The sequence below is a fragment of the Epargyreus clarus genome, unplaced genomic scaffold, assembly GCF_041222505.1.
Source record: "Epargyreus clarus isolate Ecla_fem2 unplaced genomic scaffold, WU_Ecla_fem_2.2 ptg000006l, whole genome shotgun sequence".
Taxonomy (NCBI): domain Eukaryota; kingdom Metazoa; phylum Arthropoda; class Insecta; order Lepidoptera; family Hesperiidae; genus Epargyreus; species Epargyreus clarus.
Window position 1 is genome coordinate 12,444,217 of NW_027332214.1, and position 21,978 is coordinate 12,466,194.

The 21,978-nt window shown below is 35.9% G+C and overlaps 1 protein-coding gene across 1 annotated transcript in view; it reads left to right on the forward strand.

Moving 5' to 3' along the window:
• LOC140742989 (neurexin 1) overlaps positions 1–21,978 on the forward strand; it is a 170,478-nt gene that overhangs the window by 100,648 nt on the left and 47,852 nt on the right. The window lies entirely within an intron of this gene.

Consider the following 21,978-nt stretch of genomic DNA (forward strand, 5'->3'; position numbering starts at 1 on the left):
ACTTTATTGGTTACCGGTAAATACAGTAATTCAAAAACTGCTTTTAAGTGAATGTCTTGCGTTTTTCCATTACCGCCGCCCGGAGCAGCTTAATGACCCCAAATCCGGTAGAATTTTTAGCACGCGATCGTTCAATGACGTGATTTTTTGAGCTAATGTTTTTTTTAAGGAATTTGCAGGGAAAAGCAAATAGTATTAAATCTGCCTCTCATCTAATTATCCCAGACAAGCACACCTGATTTTTCAAATTTATGTGCGTATCAAAAATAAATTTTAATTTGCTATAACAATTAGTAAGATATCGTGAGACTACGCGCCTGAGAGCTGTTAAAAATATACTTCTGAAGAGTGCGTAAAGCTTCTCATAAATGTGTAAAGTACCAATTCGCACTTGGCCATCATAGTGAACTCTGTCTAAGGTTCTCTCACTCTAAGAGAAGACCTATGCCCAGCAGTGGGAAAATAATGGATCGACGGCATGGTTCGTGTCAGTTCAGCAGTTTAAAAGATAAAAGTTAGGATACTATTCAACCCAATAAATGTTTCTGTACATCTATTTTTTATGGTAAGACGGCTCCCCGGGTTCGCTGTTGAAAATAAATATTTCTTATCAATGTCTCCAACGTTATTTAATCCGTAATGGCTAAACTTCACTTAGCCGCTAAAAACTAAACGACCCATTTATAACGGCTATAATGATCAAAGTTTTGTAAACTGCTTATAATGGAACACTTTAGAAAGCTTTAAGGGTAGATAAAGCACATTAAGCTATCTATAACAATTTTCTACACTTTTCCCAAGTGGTGTTTATTAACAAAATCACATATAAAATGATGTAAGGCGTTGATAAGAATCGCAACTAGAGGATTTGTAAAAATAAAAAAAAAACGGAATGTTTAAGAATATAGTCCACGTTACTTTCACAATGTAGATGAATTCAACGACACCTCAAACGTTAAAACACGTGAAGCGTTTGAGCTGCAGATCGTACCTAAGAATGAGACATACATATGTACGCTCGAAAAACATTAACTTCCGCAGTAAAGTAAAAAGGCTGAAACTAATGTCAATACAATTCTAACTGTAGGTATTAGTATTTATTATACTACATAATTGCTTTCAATAATCCTTAAGCTACTAACATTTTGTTAAGATAAGTGTTAATATTATTACTTTAACTTGCGATATTCAATTATAACTGTTACTAAGAAACACTACCGTCTTACTGCTAGGCTCGCGTTTTCTCAGAATAAGGTTTAAACTTCTGTAAGAAGCTTAATTGTATATTACTAGGGTCTACGCTTACGTAGCACTTCGTAGGTCTACGACGTAGCTTGTGTTTAAACCTGGCGTAGAGTGGGTATCTTGTGTTGGAGTTTAAAGGTAATGGTTATTACTGGTTCGATGATGGTTATGATGGAACGTATTTATATACTTGAAGGAAATACATCAGGTTAAGTTAATACATTTTCTTATTCACACTTTCAGTACACCTGATGGTAAGTGGCAACTACCCCCCATGGACATCTGTAATCAATCCTAGATAGGATAAGATACCTGCGGTAAGCAACAGATGCGTCGCTACTCCTGGGAACTAAGCTGGTACGCCTCGGAAAAGTATGTTTCCCTTACCACACCCTTAAAACCAGAACACAACAGCGCTTAACACTGCTGTTATTAGGTAGAAATAGGTATGGCGGTGGTGCCGCCGGAGTCGAACTACAAGGAGTTCTACCTTCTATCCATGTAATATATGGAATAATATTTCAATGTAGTCCTTGTACGTGTAACCACGTAGTGTCTGAGAATGTGAATAGAGCTTAAAGCTTCAAATTAATGGGTGGCGTGTACTGAAATAAAACGTTCCACTAATTGCTGTACGTGTCTGTTTGAAGGGAGGGTAATGGACCGGTGATACGAGATAAATGTAATGAAATAATGATTTAATACGCCATTACTAATTTAATTGTTCGGAGTTATGTGGATAACTTTATATTGATAAAGTCACGTATACTAAAGGCTCTAAAAATACAATCAGAAGGGAGATGCTGGCTAGTGTTCTTGGTGGTTAGAAGTAGCAAATGACGATGTAGTTCACCTTTTTTATAATATAGGAGTAGCAGACGAGCATGCAGTCCACCTGATGGTAAGTGGCTACTGCCGCCCATAGACATCTGTAATCAACCCCAGATAGAATTAGATATTTCTACCTGCGGTCGGCCACGGATGCGCCGCTACCCTTGAGGACTAAGCTGGAGCGCCTCGGAAAAGTCTATCTCCCTTACCACACCCTTCAAACCGGAACACAGCAGCGCCTAACACTGCTGTTATTAGGTAGAAATAAAATCACCTTATGATAAGTGGCTACTGCTGACCATGGACATTTGTAATTAACCCCATATAAGATTAAATTTCTACTTGAGGTGGGCCAATGATGCGTTGCGACCCCTTAGGACTGTAGAAAGTGATACATACTTGATCGAGGAGATGAAACGCCTGGGACAAGCATGTCTCCGATACCACATTCTTCAAAACACACAACTGCGATATTAAAATTTCTATTCTTTTTTTTATTAATTTTTTTATTCGTGATATTAAAACTTCTGTAATTAGGCAGAAATTGGTGTGACTATTACTAAGTAGTCACTACCGCACGGAGACAAAAAGTATTACCAATCTCATACGTACTATGGCATGAATGTATTCATTACCTCAACTAAAAAAATATTGTTACTTTGTGGGTAGGTTTCTATGGCTTTTCGATTGAGATTACAAACAACAAAGCAGCGTTCAAGGACTTAACTACCTTTTTCCTCGATCGATATGTCGTACAATTGTATAATCACAATTATCATTATTACCTCACGGCACCCCTCGTATACCTCCTTTTATATCCCTTCTCCCCATTTCCCGGATTATAAGTTAATTATTACTCTCAATAAAGTGCTCTACGTTCTTAAAGTCCGGTGTTAATAATGAATCTATAAAATGTTTCCCTATCAAATATCGAAATTTAACAATTTCTCATCATCATCATCCGCATCACCAAACCGTTACTTTCCCGCTGCTGGGCACGGGTCCTCTCAAAATAAGACGGTTTAAGCTATAATTCACCGCGTTGGTCACGTGTGAATTGTTAGATTTCACATATGTACCATTGAAAAGTAAGTAAGGTGTGGTAAGGGAGACAGACTTTTCCAAGGCGTTCCAGCTTAGTCCTCAGCGGTAGCGGCGCATCTGTGGCCGAGCTCAGGTAGAAATATCTAATCCTATCTGGGGTTGATTACAGATGTACATGGGCAGCAGTAGCCACTTACCATCAGGTGGACTGCATGCTCGTCTGCTATTCCTACATTATAAAACAAAAACCACTGAAAACGTTAAGAATTCTCAGGTACGCAGGTTTCCTCACGATGTTTTTCTTCACTTTTTAAGTAAGTGACAATTAGTTTGTAATACATTTTTTTTATTATTTTTTATACGTACATAGCTTAGAAAAAAATAAGTAACGAGCGACGTCAATTTAACCGTGTGCTGTATAACTATTGACCGAAGGGCAGCCCTGACCTTTACCTATTCAAGGAAGTGTATAACGAGTTGGTGTTGGGAAAATAAGTTCAATGAAGACTGTAATTCAAAATGGTCGCACTTCTATTTGCTTCTCGTTCGCTCTCTATAATGTGTGAGCGAGCTACATATACAAAAGCCGTTATTTTAAATTACATTCCTTATAGAGACAAGTGATCTTTATATAATTACGTGAAGAAAAATAAAATACCTTTTTTTAAGCACATTGCGTGTACGGGAAGTGTGACATTTTACATAATTAAATTTTATATAAAGAAGGAAGGAAGAAAAAGATGTAATTTGTAAAAAATATGTGCTACAAAATTAATTACTCAAAAAAATCGTTCTTCAAGTTTATAGTAAATAAATAATAATGAAATGTGAGCATGGGGTATATATAAACATTTTCGACTTTATGTACCTTATCAAAAATATGTAGTTTTGAAATTGAAAACAAATCATTTTATATTTAACCTTTTTCATGCATAGGTTGTCTGGAAGAGATCGCTGTTTAGCGATAAGGCCGCCTATTGCATACAATTAACTAATATAATTGTGTACTATTGTTATGTTCTATTGAAGTGTGCAATAAAGAATATCTATCTATCTATCTATTTATAATAGATGACCCGGCAAACGTTGTGTTGCCATATAAATAAAAAAAATGTTAAGGTGAACAACCCTTATCACTTAGGGGGAAAAATAGATAGTAGCCGATTCTCAGACCTACTGAATATGCATATAAAATTTGGTGAAAATCGGTAAAGCCGTTTTGGAAGAGTACGGTAACTAACATTGTGACACGAGAATTTTATATATAAGATGTATCTGAAGTTAGTTTTCATCTCTATTTAATTATGGTCGGATTTCGACCACAACGTCGACCAACTAGTACATTTAATAGGTGTTTATAAAAACAAGAAATTCGTCGAAAGAAATAGTGATTGTTTGCAAGTCGGAAATAATTGCACGACCTATTAACACGGCTTTCAGTTTTATGTAAAAACTTTGCGCCGTTTAGAATTAGTGTAAAACAGTTGGTGTAAGTCAGACTCGTTAATTCTCGCAATTATATTTGAATGTTGACGTAACTTTGACGTCGAATATTTGTTGCACAATAAGGTGGTAGAATCCTTTGTGCTTCGACTCCGGCGGCACCACCGCCACAAGTATTTCCGCTTCATAACAGCAGTGTTAGACGCTACTGTATTGTGGTTTGAAGGGACCACAGGCGACATATTTTTTCGAGGCGTTCCAGCTTAGTCCTCAGGGGTAGCGGTGCATCTGTGGCCGACCTCTGGTAGAAACATCTAATCCTATCTGAGATTGATTACAGATGTCCATGGGCGGTAGTAGCCACTTACCATCAGGTGAACTGCATACTCGTCTGATACTCCTGTATTATAAAAAAAAATGTATCGCTTAGCAACATAAAGGTTACTATTAAAGCAATATAGTACACGATTGTTTTAGAATAGCAATGAGAAGTAATGCAACCTATGTTACTCTTACAATTCAGACGAATCTAACGATACCACATAATATGCTTAAATCCATCAAGCCTTTTGGGCTGTAGATGCCACAGAATGTCTTATACTTAGGTATATATATACGCTTGAAAAATACCTAAATGTGATTTTAAAATAAGGAAAACAATTCCATTTTAATTGTGTATAGAGTATAGACTAGATGACTAGAGTATTATCTCAGCATTTGAGATAAGTTTTGGTAACAAAAAACGAAAATCCTAAGAAGGATTTTAGAGTCGATCCACGAATATTCATTTCGCGCCCACCGTTTACGTGTAATCGAAACCAAATTCTAATAACGTTTCCGATGTGTGGGTGGGCTTACCCACTGACAGTTAGGATGTGTTTGTGAGCGTTCCATTTGACTTTAGAGATTTCCCGGGAAGGCCTGTACGTGACTTTTTTACTTTTATGTAACTCCGATATTTATCCTTTACCGTTATCCTGGGATAAAGAGTGGCTAATAGTAAATTGTAAATACATTGTTTGTGTTTACAAGAATTGGTAATAGGCTAATAGGTAAAGTACAGAAGTGTTCATACGATTTCTGTGTAAAATAAAAGTCGATATGACAATTTTTGAAAGTAAATGATTAGAAGTTCTAGTCGATCTAGTTGGAAAGGTAATACACGGTTCTTATGGGTTATCACAACGACCTCGTGTAAACTTTAACTACCTATAACTTGACTTAAAAAATTATTAATTTGCTGAATTTTTTACTTAGCTTTACTTCTACTCTTTAAATAGAAAAGTTAAATAACAATCCTCTATAACTGAGTTCCGAAAACAAAACGGAATTTAGAAGAAATTCTTATAAGTAAAACTTAGCACAAACACTCAACCCGCACTTTTGTCTTATTGTTGACGTTGAAAAACACTTGGAAATCGATTTCTGAAAACGACAGAAAAATAATAAGGCAAAATCGCGATCGCGTCTTAAGTATGACGGCAGAACTTTGCTGGAACACTACCGTGGCCGCATTTTATATCGTTGTTCAAAACACTTCGACAATCGATTCCTGGAAACAAAGCCAAAAATAGTGAGGCACTAACAATAAAAACAAGTTTGTTCGCCTACCTGCCGACTTTCCTTCGTAGCGTGTTCGTATTCAAATGGATTCGTCCTTGGAATATATTTGTTTGAAATATCGCGTCACGTCAGTTGGGGAGAGTAGGCGCAAAGTTTGCACCAACGTTTGGGTGACATCGGCCAACACTTTGCGCTATGGGTGGTATAAGTATGTTCAGTTCATCATTGGATAGAGAAGGTATTTCTCAAAAATTGGAAAATCTTAACATTCTGAAGACAATATTCAACTATTTTTATCAAGGTCCAGTGTTGTTGATGACTGTTGTGATAAGGTAGATTAGATACCTTTACATGTGTCTAATTTCTATTTGTAATTCTTTATTTGCTTGTAGTGACCATTTATTATTGAATGGGCTGTATGACGCTTTCACACCACTTTTATCCTAAAAATCTTCAGGATTTACAATATTTTATCCACGGATTGAGGAAAAGAGGTGGAGGAATGTCAGTGATCCCGGGATTAAGGACCGTCGACGCTGGCTCTTTTTTATGTTTCTTTCTTGATATTTATCGATATAAATAAATCTTGATGTATGGATGCTGTTTCCTAAGAAATAAGAACAGTTATGTGTACACGATCGAAGCCCAAAAAACCATTTTATTTTTTACATAAGTATTACTGGAAATCGATTGAATTGATTTGCAGTTGGGTAAAACTGTAGCGTATTTTAATTTTGTGTGATATGAGAACGCGAGAGGTTGTTGTGTAACATTAAATTAGTTAATTTTGGCCGGTCGTTAATTGACATATTAAGATTTCTGCCTAGAAAACATGCTAACTTTCTAAGATTGATTCGCCTACTGTTGCACTATTTGAAATGACAATAAAAGAGTTTAAAACAATTGTATTAGAGTAAGGTCACTGAGGTCGATTGAAGCAGAGGTCGGCATAGTGTGTTGATACTCCTGACGATTTCGTTTGACCTTTACCACAACTTTCAAACCAGAACTCACAAGCACTAGTATAAGTCATAAATGGATGTGAAGTTTTTGGTTCCTTAGTCAAACTGCGAAGAGTCCTTTAGATGAATGTTTTTAGTGATTTTCCTACTAAAGTCTTTTCAACTGGAGTTGCTAACCACGTAACCTAATGGGTGCCCACTAAGTTAAAACCCTTTTAGACCCGCTCGAGCTTCAAGCACGTGATTTTGAGTCGTGAGATAAAATTCCGGTCCATTTGCACACCGGAGAAGATTTTTATCTGCCATTACTGCAATTTCCCCGCGCTTGGTTCGTTCCGAATTTTAAAATATTATAATTTTAACGCTAAACACACGTTTGAATTTTTATGTTTTTTAAATTTTGAAGTTTGAAGGAACCTAAAATTAATCTTGGTCTATATGTGGTTTGACAAGCGTAAACATATTTTTTGTAATTTCAGGTTTAGGTCCTTGAAGCGCTTAAGAAGCATAATATATTTATTAGTTTTATTATTAAAGTGGTTTATTACTAAAGTTAGTCTGAAGATGAAGCTAAATAGTCTAGGAGGTTTAAAAATGGGCTATCTATACTCTGACTCACCATGAAGGGCGTTACTTAAGGATGACTCAAATGTCTAGACTTTTGTTTAGATTAACACACGCACTAGGATTTTGCAGTACCATAAGTACACACACGTAGATACTAACCCCTACGCCTAGAACAAATCAAAATTAATTATGTAGGTGTACTCGAAAATGTCTGTGAAAGGGTTAAGCCGAATTGAGATGTAACCTTCAGGCACGTCGACCTTTTAAAAATGGTTTGCATAGTTTTATAAATTTGAATATAAAGATACATAAACAAAACATATATTTAATTTAAGCTTTGAAATATAAATTTGAAGGTCATTCGCTTTTATATCATTTTAATTATTAATAGTGAATTTTTTGAATGACATTCCTTTGTATAATATATCAAAAACATTTTTATTCTGATGCAAACTAGAGGTAGATGCCAGATGAGACACTTTATAGAAAGTTTTTAAAACAAAAGATACTTTTTCTTTTGTTTCAACCTTTTCTTTCTTTTACGCTGTGTAGGTTTTATATTTTCTTGATGCAAATAAATAAATTCTTTGAGCCACTCTATTCTTAATGAAAATATGTTTCTATCTGTGTCTATCATAGTTCTTATATATTGACGACGCGTGACGGAGCGGTTACCATACCGGTCTGACGCGCAGTGTGTCCCGGGTTCGATCCCCGGACAGATAGATACCTAAAAGGTGAACTGAGATTTCTATTTTTAAATCTGGGTGTGTATTTGTCTATGTGTGTGTCCATGGTACTCTGGACATAGGGAATTGTATTGTATTGTGGTGGGCTGTGCGTGTAGAAAGCGTATTCATAACAATGTCGACGAGGACATAACATGGACAAGCACTAATACAGTTCTAACATTTTCGCGTACCTTCATGGACCACTTTTAGTGTCTCTGCGGACCACTTCTAGTGCCCCTGCGTAGTACCACTAGTTTAGAAACGTTGCTCTAAATTAGGATTTTAAGAGTACGATCTTGAGATGCCAGTTTTTTTTCATATGAGACAACCATCATTAGTCCTTTGGAGTAGTAACGCATCCATAATCGGTATCAGGCAGCAACTGTTTTATATGGAGTGGGCTACAGAGAGTCATCTATAGGCGTTACTGCTCAAGTGCCCTAAAAATAAAGGATCTTCTTGAATAAAAATAATTTACAATTCTTGACCCCAATTTCACCAACCGTCATCTATTCGGGTTCTAAAACGAATTAATGTCCTGCCATTTTGAAAAAACTTGCAAACTTTAGTTATTTCTCCAGAGCGGAGACGAGGCTACTTTTAAAATAAATTTCCACGAGTAAAAAGACATTAAACGGACCCGCCATTCGTTATTGCTGATCGGGGGATGAGATCATGGTTAGGGTTGACACAACAGAGGGATTTGTTGATCTTTTTGTGCACAAAAAATCTTATTATGTTTTTTGTTGCTTTTTGCTTGGTATTGGTATCTTAAATAGTATCTTCATTTAAATGTAGAAGTAAGGAGATCGCAATGATTTTTTTAAGGAAGAAAATATTTTTGTTTGAGCTTAGTACTTAGGGTAAAGTTTTTATGGTCTGAAGAAAATATGTTTGTAGCAACTTGTTTTTAAGATGAAATTTAAAATCAAAATGTTATGTTAGCAAATTCAAAACTGGTTATGGACGATTACATTTAGGTAAAATAAAAAAACAATATTTTTTATATTCTACCTTCAAATTTTTTATTGAAAAATGTATAACAACTTTGTCTTCTTAGATGAGTAAAATACATCTATCTTATTATTATATAAAACAAGAACAATGATAATATTATTATTATATTAAAAAAAAATATGTGTCTACTCCCTTATGTGATAAAACAAAGTGCAGTGTCAGAGGACGCATCCTTCATTATATGATTATTTAGCAGTTTAAGTTAGCGTAGAATTAGGCGTAGAGTAGGCTAGATTGTAATTAATATGAAGTACCTATTACTCACTTGGTACTTTATACAAACAAAAAAAAAATATTAGTGACAACCCTATAAAGGACCGGATAGGTCATCCAGATTGCCGGTCGAACCTGAAGACGTTTGAGGGAGCATTCGATTCAATACACTTTTAGTGCAATTACGTCTCTGCTCTCACTATTTGGGTATTTTCTACTCCAGCCATTTCGTATGAAATCTATGACTGGGCAGTAAGTAATGAAATAGGTCCGATATAGAAATGAACATTACTCATTGGACCTTATAAATGTTGGACTTATTGGACCTTTACAGAAATAAAAGCTGTTAGAAAAAGCCAAAGAATCAAACACACAAATGTATATAATTTCGAAAAATATTACCCTAGTCGGGTAAAAGTATTAAAAATTATATTGTACATATAAAAATCAGTGTAGTAAGTCAGATGTTAAATTCTGTGAATATCATAGGAATTTATTTTTGTCAATACCTATTTGACAACCTTGGACTGAATGTGATACGCTCGGACTCATTGCGTTATTGGACTCCCTCACCCTCGGGCAGTCATGCGCGTTAAGATGTTAAGATGTAGATCTGTTAGAGCAGCGTTCGGCCAAAGATTTAGCCTCACTGGATCTTTAGTGCAAAAAAATAAACTATATTTACCTGTACACCTATCAGTGTTTAGGGCAACCTAACCTTGGTTACCTTAGTTGCTGTAGCTTTTTTGATGTTCAAAACTTTAGAGTTTCCATTTTTATATATATATATATATACAAACCTTACCTGAACAACAAATCCCTTTTATTTTTTGCTGAGTACTTTTATTGCCATAATGGTTTAAACCGCAGATGATTCCGATTTGATCCATAGCCAGACATTTAAATAGGTTGTGTAGCGGATTTTTATTTTATGAAATGGCACAGGGAAACTTTTTGAAGAGTTTTGTGCGCAGATGGGTAGGTAGTGTAGGCGACGCACTATATATATGTGCTTATTTATTTTATTATTTTAGCGCAGAAGGTTTTAATGTATATTTCTTTTAATACGTTCTTATGTATATTGTTTTTCTAGGTCATTGCTTCCTTCAAACTTTGTCATTAAATTTTCATCGGTACTTCTGGCTTTTTCTATTAATATTCCTCAAATTCCACTAAACCCTACTTTCCTACATGCCTATCACCTATAGGTAGGTTATTTTCATTTTCATAATAGAAAGTTGTTAACAGACGATTACTATTACTATACTTGAATACTTAATTTCTTTTTATTAATCTTAATTTAACTTAACTGACATCAAAGTTACCTTTAAAGACCCTGAATGTTTTGGTAATATAGAGCAGGTAACGTGTCAGCCGGCGCTCGGGTAACATCCGGACTCCGTCGCCGTTCCATTTCCTCGCCGCTGATATTATGCTGCTCACTGTGTTAAACTGTTTGGAAAATAACAAGTCGAAGGTGGTAGAACCCTTTGTGGTTCGACTCCGGCGGCACCACCGCCACACCTATTTCTACCTAATAACAGCAGTGTTAGGCGCTGCTGTGTTCCGGTTTGAAGGGTATGGTAAGGGAGACAGACTTTTCCGAGGCGTTCCAGCTTAGTCTTCAGGGGTAGCGGCGCATCTGTGGCCGATCTTAGGTAGGAATATCTAATCCTATCTGGGGTTGATTACAGATGTCCATGGGCGGCAGTAGCCACTTACCATCAGGTGGACTGCATGCTAGTCTGCTACTCCTATATTATAAAAAGAAGATACTTATAAAAGGCTTTCTATCTCAGTCCTCAAGGGGAGCCAGCAATGCATTTGTTGTCGACATCAGGTTGAACTCTAATCCCACTTGGGTTGATTATACATTAATATACATGTCTACATATGAGCGACAGAAGCCATTTACCATCAAGCAAACTGCATGAATTTGCTATTTCTATTTCGTAAAATAAAAGTAATTTTAAAAAATATCATGAGGAGATTGACCTCTTAGGGAGTAGTGTCTATTATTTGGCCCTTACCGATTAGCAGGTTATTCATTAGTTCCTGAATCATAAATATTGAAATCAAAACTTGATGCTTCCTAAATACCTGAATATTGAAGTTACAAAGGCTAAATATTGAGGTAATATAGCGCAGGTAACGTGTCAGCCGGCGCTCGGGTAGCTTCCGGGCTCCGTCGCCGTTCCATTTCCTCACCGCTGATATTACGCTGCTCACTGGGGATGTTATATTGGACGTGGTCTTTAGAGAGCATTCCTGTTTGAAATGAAACCATTTGGAAAATAATTTTAGGAAATCGTCGCCTTAACAGCTGCTAAGGTTAGTAATACAATCTAGTGTGTTTTAGTGATTAAGTAAAGAATAATAGAGTTGGAGAAATTAATAATTACCTCAATTTGTGTCTTGGATAGTCGTCACATCTCGATAAAGGAAAATAAAATATTTTTAGTTTTAAAGATTTCTTTTATACCTTGGTATTCAAATACAGCGGTAACATGGTGTTATTAATCAAAATATATTGTAACGTTTTGCCTAAACCCCCAGGAATAACGATGGTTAAACTTTTTCCCTTTCACTTCTGCATAAAAGCACTTACTTCTTTACAGCATCGATGTAATTTTGTTGTGTTCTTGTTTAAAAGGTGTGGTGAAGCAATATTTGCATTTTAGTAGGAGGTGGATGGGCTATTAAGGGGATATGCTCGATTGATTTTTCATACTCAATGTCATTAATCCATTATTCAATCTTTTAAAAATCATCACTTATCATCAGTCTTCAGGAGGAATTTCTCCAGTCCAGGAAAGATCACTACGAGACAAGATACATCGACGACTTGCTAGCATTTCTTTTTATTATAAGGACCAGAAACGGAAAGTTCGTTTACCTTTACGTCAGAGCTATTGTTCATACAACATAAATGTTTATACAGTTTATAGATGAGAACGGTAGCAATATTAGTTTTAAGATCAGCTTACACGTCACGTAGCGTGCCGTTCGGATGGACGTCCGGTTTCTGACGTGGAACTTATTTCCCGTCTGCGATACTTACGGATTAAGTATTATATATAGTAGTGGTAGTATTAACTGATGTAGAAGTGTATATTTACTCTGAGTATAATACTTAAATACTGCGATAATTAAAATTTGATTATTATAAATAAAATGTTAATATGTACTATAGTTTACTTTTCAGTGGTGCATGTATGAAATTATAATTGACATTGTCTTCCAAATTCTTAAAAAACATGAAGAAATCTAATGGTTAAAAATTGAATTTACTTCTCAATAACCCACATGTTAATTAGAAAAGTTCTTCGATATTTTAAAAGTTTTAGCCACACGTCATTAATTGTTATTCTTTTAAAAAGTTTCAAGCTCGAACAACTTTAAAAAGTTTTTCTAAATGAATTATTCGCCACATTCACGTTTATTTATATTGGATGCCATTTTAGTAAAAAATCGAACACAAAAACAAAATATTATAAAATTAAACAATTCTGCTACCAGTACCTACAAGAAGTGAGGAAGATGCATGATTGCCAAAAAGCAGTATAAACCGGTTTAAATCAATTGAAAGACGTAATTTGACCTGACACCTACACTATCTATGTGCACTCACACAAATGCATAGCTTAACTTAGACCTCGCGGACTATATTATATGTGTGACAATTTGTAGGATTTTACGTCTCTCTTACGATACCAGCATTGTCTAAACGTAATCTAAAACGGTAATCTATTATGTTTGCCTTTTCCCTACTACCACTATGTCTAAGTACCTTCTACCACTTTTTGAGGTGTATTAAAATTTTAAATAAAATAAGATGCCCAAATGATATGTCAAGAAAACGGTGAAATGCAAACTGTTCAGAAATTGAAATTTGGAACCGCATCCGACCTTGGCCAGAAAACGCAACTCATGCGGACTGTTTGCACAAGTATGTGACCGGGATAAAGTTGCAGTTTGAGACCGCATTTGAATTGAGATCTGTCTATTGACAGTACGTGGCATGTGAAATTGTCTAATGATTTGTACGATGCCAACTCGGAGGATATTGATGTAAGATTGCCTTGTGGAGACTGCGGTCTTAATAGGTCTTGGATTTAATTGTCTTTGAAATTAAGGTGTAGTTTAGTCTCGAAGGTTATTTATTTCTAGCCATCTACTTTGTATTTAGGGTTCTTACGAAAAAAATCAAAAAACGGAATTCTTATAAGATCACTCGTGCTTCTGTCTCTCGGGTCTGTTACAGGTAATTTGGTACGAAAATGAAGCAACAATCACCTCATGGTTAATGGTAATTGTCGCTATGTATCTGTGTGTTTTTGTCTATCTGTAAGTGTGCGTTTTACCGGCTTTACAATGTTGAGTGTTCCGAGGAACTATTTGACCTGGTGCCTACGTCAACATTCCTCCACCGCACCACTCGCCGAAGGATGAAATCCTTCCCTCCACACCAACTGGACCCATGGCGTACCTCCACGATTCAGTTTGCACCAACTTTCTTGCCACGAACGTGCAAGTTGTGGAATGAACTTCCTCCTGAGCTATTCCCAGACCGCTATGACATGGGGCTCTTCAAAAAAGGTAAAATTGTATGGCGACTAATGTAGAAAGTTTCTACCGCCTGATCTTTGATCTATATAGCTCTCATTTAACTAGCTATCTTTTTTCGCTATTTCTAAAAACATTTTTGATGATGTGTAACAGTATGTATCTTTAGCATGAATCTTATTTGATCTAACCTCTTGCAAATCTTTTACGCGATCTTTGCTTTACAAAGTTGAAACTAAGTAGGTCAGGAGAAACTTCTGAGGAGTTTCTCTTAGTTTGGTTAGATGGTGAAAGATGTGGTGCAGATATTTATCTTAAATATTTTTAACTGACTCTCTGTCTGACAGAGTTTTAATTTTTTATTGTGTTTTGTTACATCTTTTCGGCTTTCTTTTCTTCATGTACATAATAGAGTACGTTGTATTGTTCTGTAGTGCATGGTAGGTCGTGTCGTATTGCGTCCTGTCGGGTCGTGTCGTGTCGTGGTGCGGCGCGTCACATTTTATTTTATCGTATTGGTTTATTGATAGAATGCAGATAACAAATATTATTTTCAATCCTGTGCTCAGGAATGAATAAGTTAATGAAGTAAATGAGTTCCGCTCAACCAATTAACCTTTACCTACTATTCACTCGAAGCTAACAATTGGTGTTAATTAAAAGTAAAATACCGTCTCGTAGCGATTGGGGGTAATTGGGGGTAATTGGGCAGATTTTTAAAATTAAACAATTTTGGCAAATTAATTATTAATTAATTAATTATTACCTCTTAAATATATTATTAGTATTAACTTTCTGTTTCTCGCGGCTTCATTCAGTATCTCAAATTTCAAATTTATTACCCACGAAATTGTTATTTTTCACGAAAAATAAAATTATAAAATAACCCATTCCAAAGATTTAGGTCAAATCTCAATCAAATATTATTGCAAAGTCAAATTATTCAACGGTGTAACTATGATGAATATTTTTTTATTTATAGGAAAAACATAGAAGACGGCGCTATATGAGTAAATATAATATTTATATATATATTCTTATTGATTGTATTTTAACTCACACGTTGGATAGATTGATTATTAACAATGGGCGTTTAAGATTCCATCTGCAACAATCAATTTTCAACACAGCTTTAACTACTTTCCCTTTAAAACAATAAACTAAGGCAAGAACGTTCTTAGACTAAGAAATAAAAGTGTGCAAATGCCTCTTAAATGTTAGTAAAATCAACCCTCACAACAGATTTAATGTAAAACAGGCAAAGACAAAAATAAGTCATCCAAGCATTTCAAATTCCCTGTGCGGTTTTTAAAAATGCCATCCGTTCTCAATCCGAATGAAATGTCACGTCACAGTGCACGCTACTCTAAAATTGAATTTCCAATTAAACGGAGTACGGACGTGGTTGCTGGAAAAATGGAAAGGTCAGGTAGTACGAAATTAGAGATGGCAAGTACTGGGACTCGTTACGGGGAAAAGGGTATACACATGCCTGTTACAATTAAAGTGACGTATAAAGTATTCATAATATTAAATTATGGAACCAAATATAAAAATATATTCGACATTCTACAAAAATATATTCAAGAACTGTTGTTGTAGTAATAAGAACTAAAGGAATTGTTTTTAAATGTAACTGAGTTCTTTTTTAATTTTTATAAAGTTTTATCTTATTACAAGATTATAAAAGATAACACTTTTGATTTTAAGAACTAATATTATTTACATGGTACTGACCATTGTTTTTTTTCTTTTAAATAAATATTTTATTTTATGCTTATTCCTTATCTTCGATAAAGTCTTCTACGGATTAATTAGATTTATTAAGTATGCATTTTGATTTTTATACAAATAGAACAGTTAGCTGTAATTTAAATTCGATTATATTTTTATAAAAGATTTTATCAACAACAATTCTGCCAACAAATAATGAAAAGAAAAAAATGTCCCTTGTAAAGTGTTTTAAAACTCCGTGTCAAGAATGAAATAAATGACAGTTCGTTCTCAGTTCGACTGTAATGTCACATCACGGTGCACGCTCTGAAATTGAATTTCCAATTAAACGGAGTATGGCCGTGGTTAGTGAGTGGAAAAATGGAAAGATCACAACGTAAATAAGATTAATAAAATACAAGGATATAAATAGAAAACAAAACACACACCATTAAAATATTTTAATATCCCATATAAATTGTATGAATCATTATATAATGGTCGTGACAAAACATGAAACAAGTGCGAAAAAATTAAAGAAGACCAAAATATCTCTGAATTTAGAAGGCGTAGGACTAACTTGACAATCAGCAGCACTACCATGAGTTTACAAAAGTATTACTCGCTAGCGACTGCGTAAAATAAATGTATGAAAAATTGTACAGCGCCTCTGGTGGTTACTCGTAGAACTAAATTCCGTAGTGTGAGCCACTCGTAACGTAAAAAACCTATCGAAATCAAATCGCTAGCGAATGTCATTATGATCTATTGCCATACAAATTCGGTCCCATGAGTCATTAATTTGACAGACGTTGTCAAGAAATACCGTAACGATAGTAGTTATGTTATTCACTAGCAAAATGACAATAGTTTTCTATTTACAATTTCTATAGTGGCGTTTCTATGCCAACTCATGGTGGTGCTACAGGAGAGATCTCTAGAGTTTCACTTAACAGTATGATGACAGTAGTGAAACATAACGACATGAAAGGACATATATCTAATAAAAAACATTATAGTTAAATTCTAATATTACCATTACAACAAACTGCCATATTACAAAAGTAATTATACTGTTATAGATACAACAGTAACTCAAAGCTATTCGAAATAACCACTACACCGAACAAAATCGTTCTGGAAACTCAAATCGCTTATGAACGAGCAAATTATTGCAAAATCACAATAGAGAGCGTGCCGGAACGCTCTGTGTAACGGCACTTGCGCGAAGTATGCGGAACTTCCACCAGGAAACTGGAAGCCATTAATCAGCTCGCTTCTTTCACGTGTCGGCCAAGTTTAAACGATTAAAGCGTTCGCTGCTGCGAACTGACGCGATTTGCCAATAATTGGTTCATGGGAAGTCATTATAGTATTTGTTAGTACACTACTGACTTACGCTGTGTGTACTTTGGCTTACTACTTCTACTATTGGAATTTTAGACACACACGTCGGACATTTGATTATTTTTCCTTTTATAATATAGGAGTAGAAGACGAGCATGCAGTCCACCTGATGGTAAGTGGCTACTGCCGCCCATGGACATCTGTAATCAACCCCAGATAGGATTAGATATTCCTACCTGAGGTCGGCCACAGATGCGCCGCTACCCCTGAGAACTGGAACCCTTCAAACCAGAACACAGCAGCGCCTAACACTGCTGTTATTAGGTAGAAATAGGTGTGGCGGTGGTGCCGCCGGAGTCGAACCACAAAGGGTTCTACCACCTTAAATCGTGTGTACTATTACTTTTCACTGGTATTAACTGTTTGGCGTTTTCTGTTTTCAATGGTCTACGATTTTCTATTGGATTAGCGAAATGACCTTTCCTTATATTTTTTTCTTGAAAAACTGATTTGTAATTTGAAAAATGTATTTCATCATTTATACTAAATTTACATTTGAACCTTAATAAAATTAAGAGTAGTAAGACTTGAAGAGATTATATATTTTATCGTACACGTACAATATATACATCAACATCTATAATTCAAGTTTTCACTATTTCACCTGGCATAAGAATTAACAGCTATTGATATTTTCACAAACTTTTACAATTTTTAAAGAACCCTGTAGAATTCTTTGTTTGGAACCTTATTAAAGTTGAATATTAAATCCCAGTTCAGAAGAATATAGTTCACAACATTCGGTATATTCCAGGCTTTGTCAAAGTTAGATCTAGTTACGAAGTTCGCTAAACGTGGATATGAGGAACGCGGACGTGAAACTTGAACACCGCCCTCGGTGGATCCGTTTTGAGTAGTTGTGAGTTTTGAAAAATTGTGAATGGTTTTTAATGCGTTTTGAATATTCATATTTTTGTATACTAGGTCTTAAGTGATAATGCACCAAAGATTAAGTTGCTCATGAATTTAGGAATGGTGCAAGTGAAGACCTATTTGGGTGCAACGGACACTTTTCTGATCAGGAAAATAGCCAGCTCCATTGCGCATCGGTAGAGGAGAATTTAGACCTGCATTGCAATCAGCAGCAATTTTTCCACAACCTTGAAATTTGTATTCATTCTTTCTTAATGAGCATCATAATTTAGAGTTCTATTCAAACAACAATCGAAAGCACAACTGCGCTTTACTGGGCCCTCGGGCATTCACGTACATTAGTGCCGCTCTTCCGGTTCAAACCGGTAGGCAGCGGATTGTACCAGTTAGAGCAAGTTTGTATTGGTTTATAGTTGCGTAAATGTTTAGTCTTTTAATAGAAACCTATCTTTTTTTTTTTTAAAGTATTTTTTTTTAATAATATAAGGGTAGCAGACGAGCATGCAGTCCACCTGATGGTAAGTGGCTGCTGCCGCCCATGGACATCTGTAATCAACCCCAGATAGGATTAGATATTCCTACCTGAGGTCGGCCACAGATGCGCCGCTACCCCTGAGGACTAAGCTGAAACGCCTCGGAAAAGTCTGTCTCCCTTGCCCCACCTTTCAAACCGGAACACAGCAGCGCCTAACACTGCTGTTATTAGGTAGAAATAGGTGTGGTGGTGGTGCCGCCGGAGTCGAACCACAAAGGGTTCTATCACCTTAAAAAAAAAAATAGATTATTTATAAAAACAAAATAATTATAAGAGTTTCACAAACACTAATAGTTTACGTATTACTTGGAGCGTTCCAATTAAGATTATAAGAACGAGTTAAAAATAAATTAGTATTAAAACTTATTTTTGTGACAAAACGCTATTTTCCACAAAACGTTTGATTTATTATAAAATATTAAATATCATATCATCATCACCATCATGGCTTTGCCCGTATATTACAAAACCCCACATGTATAAAATAACTCATAATAATCAGCGACAAATATAAAATAAATTTCGCAATTTACCCAAAAATCAATCAATTATGAGCCACAGACGAGGGTTTAATAGCACATCAAACGCTCGCAAACGTTCCCCAAGGAGAACCCTTTCAAGTTACGTGAATATGCCGTGGAAATATTTAAATAGGGCCAATATACATAACGAAATTGATCGATCCCTTATTCATCTATGACATCCACGTTCTATACGTGAACGGTATTTTACACAATACGGACCAAAATACAGAAAAACCGATATACATCAACCGATATATCAGTATATTACGTCAAACGTTCGTAAAATATTCGGATGAACAACCATATTTCATATCAAACGGTACTGATAAATCCATATCGTGCATTTGCAAACAACAAGTTACATGTTTTCAAAAACGCGAAACTCGGTTGTGGACAAGTCGCATGAACCGTGTCTAAAAATTAAAATACGAAATGAATTGTAATTTCTTGACATCTTAATGAATTAATTACAATTCGTGATAGCAACACTAATCTAACGACTTGTCGTATACTTTTACAATCCATAAATACATTTAGGTGACATTCACTCAAAAAACATTGTTAAAACAAAAGAAATGCATACAAACATATACTCGAATTACTCGAATTACTATAAACGAAAAATAAAGCAGGTGGTTAATAAATAGAAAAGGGAAATAAATTAGCCATTGTTACTGTCATAATTTTGATGAATACAATGCCCCTTATATGTTAAAATTTGACAAGTCGTTTGGGTTGTAACTTGTGTGAAAGACATACATACATACGCTGGAAAAATTACTCTCCGTAGACGGGTAAAACAAACTCGTCCATTAAGGGATCGTACACAAAACTGCGATGCGACGTCGCATCGCAAAAACCTGCAAGTTCCCTCGACGCATCGCAAGAGCTTGCGAATTAATTCGCATCGCACATTCCTGCGATGTTTCGTCACACTTGTTGACGCCATTTTTAGTTCGTTCTGAGACAGCGTGTGGGGAAGACGTACAGACCTGTATTTGTTGGGTGGGAAGACGTATACTTATAATACTTAATGTAAAAAAAATTACAAAGTACGTCGTTGACTTTTTTATATTACTGATTGAGGAGCGCCCCGTTCTTTGGGAAACTAAATATACAATAAATGATATATGATAAATGGATGAACCCAAAATTTTCTTTGTTACTCCTTCCTGTATCCCTTAAGCAATAACAAAAATGCACACTTCTTTTTACGATCCATGTCACGACCTAATTTTCTAATTGAAAGAACAGTCACCACGCTATGCCGCACGATATCGCATCGCAGCAATTCGTGTCGCAATTTTCTGCGTTGCGAATTCGCATCGCGTCGCATCGCAGTTTTGTGTACGAGCCCTAAGAGCTATACCCGTAAATAACGTCAAACGAACGTCAAATATTCGGTCGAACAAACATATTTCATATCAAACGGTACTGATAAATCTGTACCTAAATTTGTAAATAAAAATATGTACACAAGAACTCAGTAAGTATACAAACTCGTTCAAATTAAAATGAGATTCAACCCGCTTAGAATAAACCGCCCCACAGAATTTGCATACACTGTGGCTCCGAAATTGAGTCTCCGTTCCCCGGAAGCCAATATTGTTGGCTAAGGGAGTCTCTTCATTTATCGATGCCTGATGCTCTTCACTGATAAAATATGAACGGATTGAATTATGTGAAAGAAAACAGAAATTTTCATACATTACGATACTACTCTTGTATTCAATTGAAGCTTTGATTTGTGAAAAGATTAGACCATGTTTATCGATTCAGAAATATTTCTTTGTAACTCTACATATTCAGTCTTGCGCATAAGATTTTTTCACGACTGGGGAAGTATGGAAATAGTTCACAAAGCAGGTCTAATGTGGATTTGAATATTTACACTCAAATAAAGTACTTGACTTTGACAATAGTTGCAACTTTTTATTTGTTACTTATTTGCACCGTTTTTTTTTTGTTGACGAGGGGGAAACCTTCAAAAGATACCCGACGCCATGGGAGTGACGCCGGGTAATGTGGGATTTTTACCGCACTAAAACCCCCCCGGTGGCCGTCCTCAGCGTTTGGTGGAGAACTCCGGGATCTCCAACGGAACACAACCGGAGTCCTAGTCCTCCTAACGGGATGCCCTTCTATCGGGCTCTGCCCTGGGGGGAGCAATTTACGCTCCTCTCACATCCCCTGGTGATTAGAGCGATATGCGACCACACAAACCGCTGTCCTTCCCGGGGTCGCTTGCTGGACGGTTTGAGCTCCCACTCTTGCCGCCCGCAACCCTTGAAAGCCCCTTTTAGTCGCCTCTTACGACAGGCAGGGGATACCGTAGCCCTATTCTGGTCCCGGTACTACAGGGACAAATTATTATTATTTATTTGTTATTATTTATTTGCACCTAACACTGAATATGTTAGTAAAATCCTTAATAAATCTGAATTACTGAAACTAAGCTAACATTTATTTTCATAACCTTCCCTCTGTAATAAATTGACAAATGCGGAGATACCCTTGGTATCTAAACAAAATCCTCCCATCGGCGATCCTTTATTACCCAACATACATCGCTATTATAGAACGTAAGTATCTAAATCCGTATGAAGTTTATCGTCAATGTATTACATGTATTATGTTCATGTCATATTAAAAGCGACATTGCGTCACATGGTGTTGTAGTACCGAGCGTTGATAAGTGCTCGTTGGAGGCCTACTTTGTTGCCATCCATTAGTGGGGGCTTATG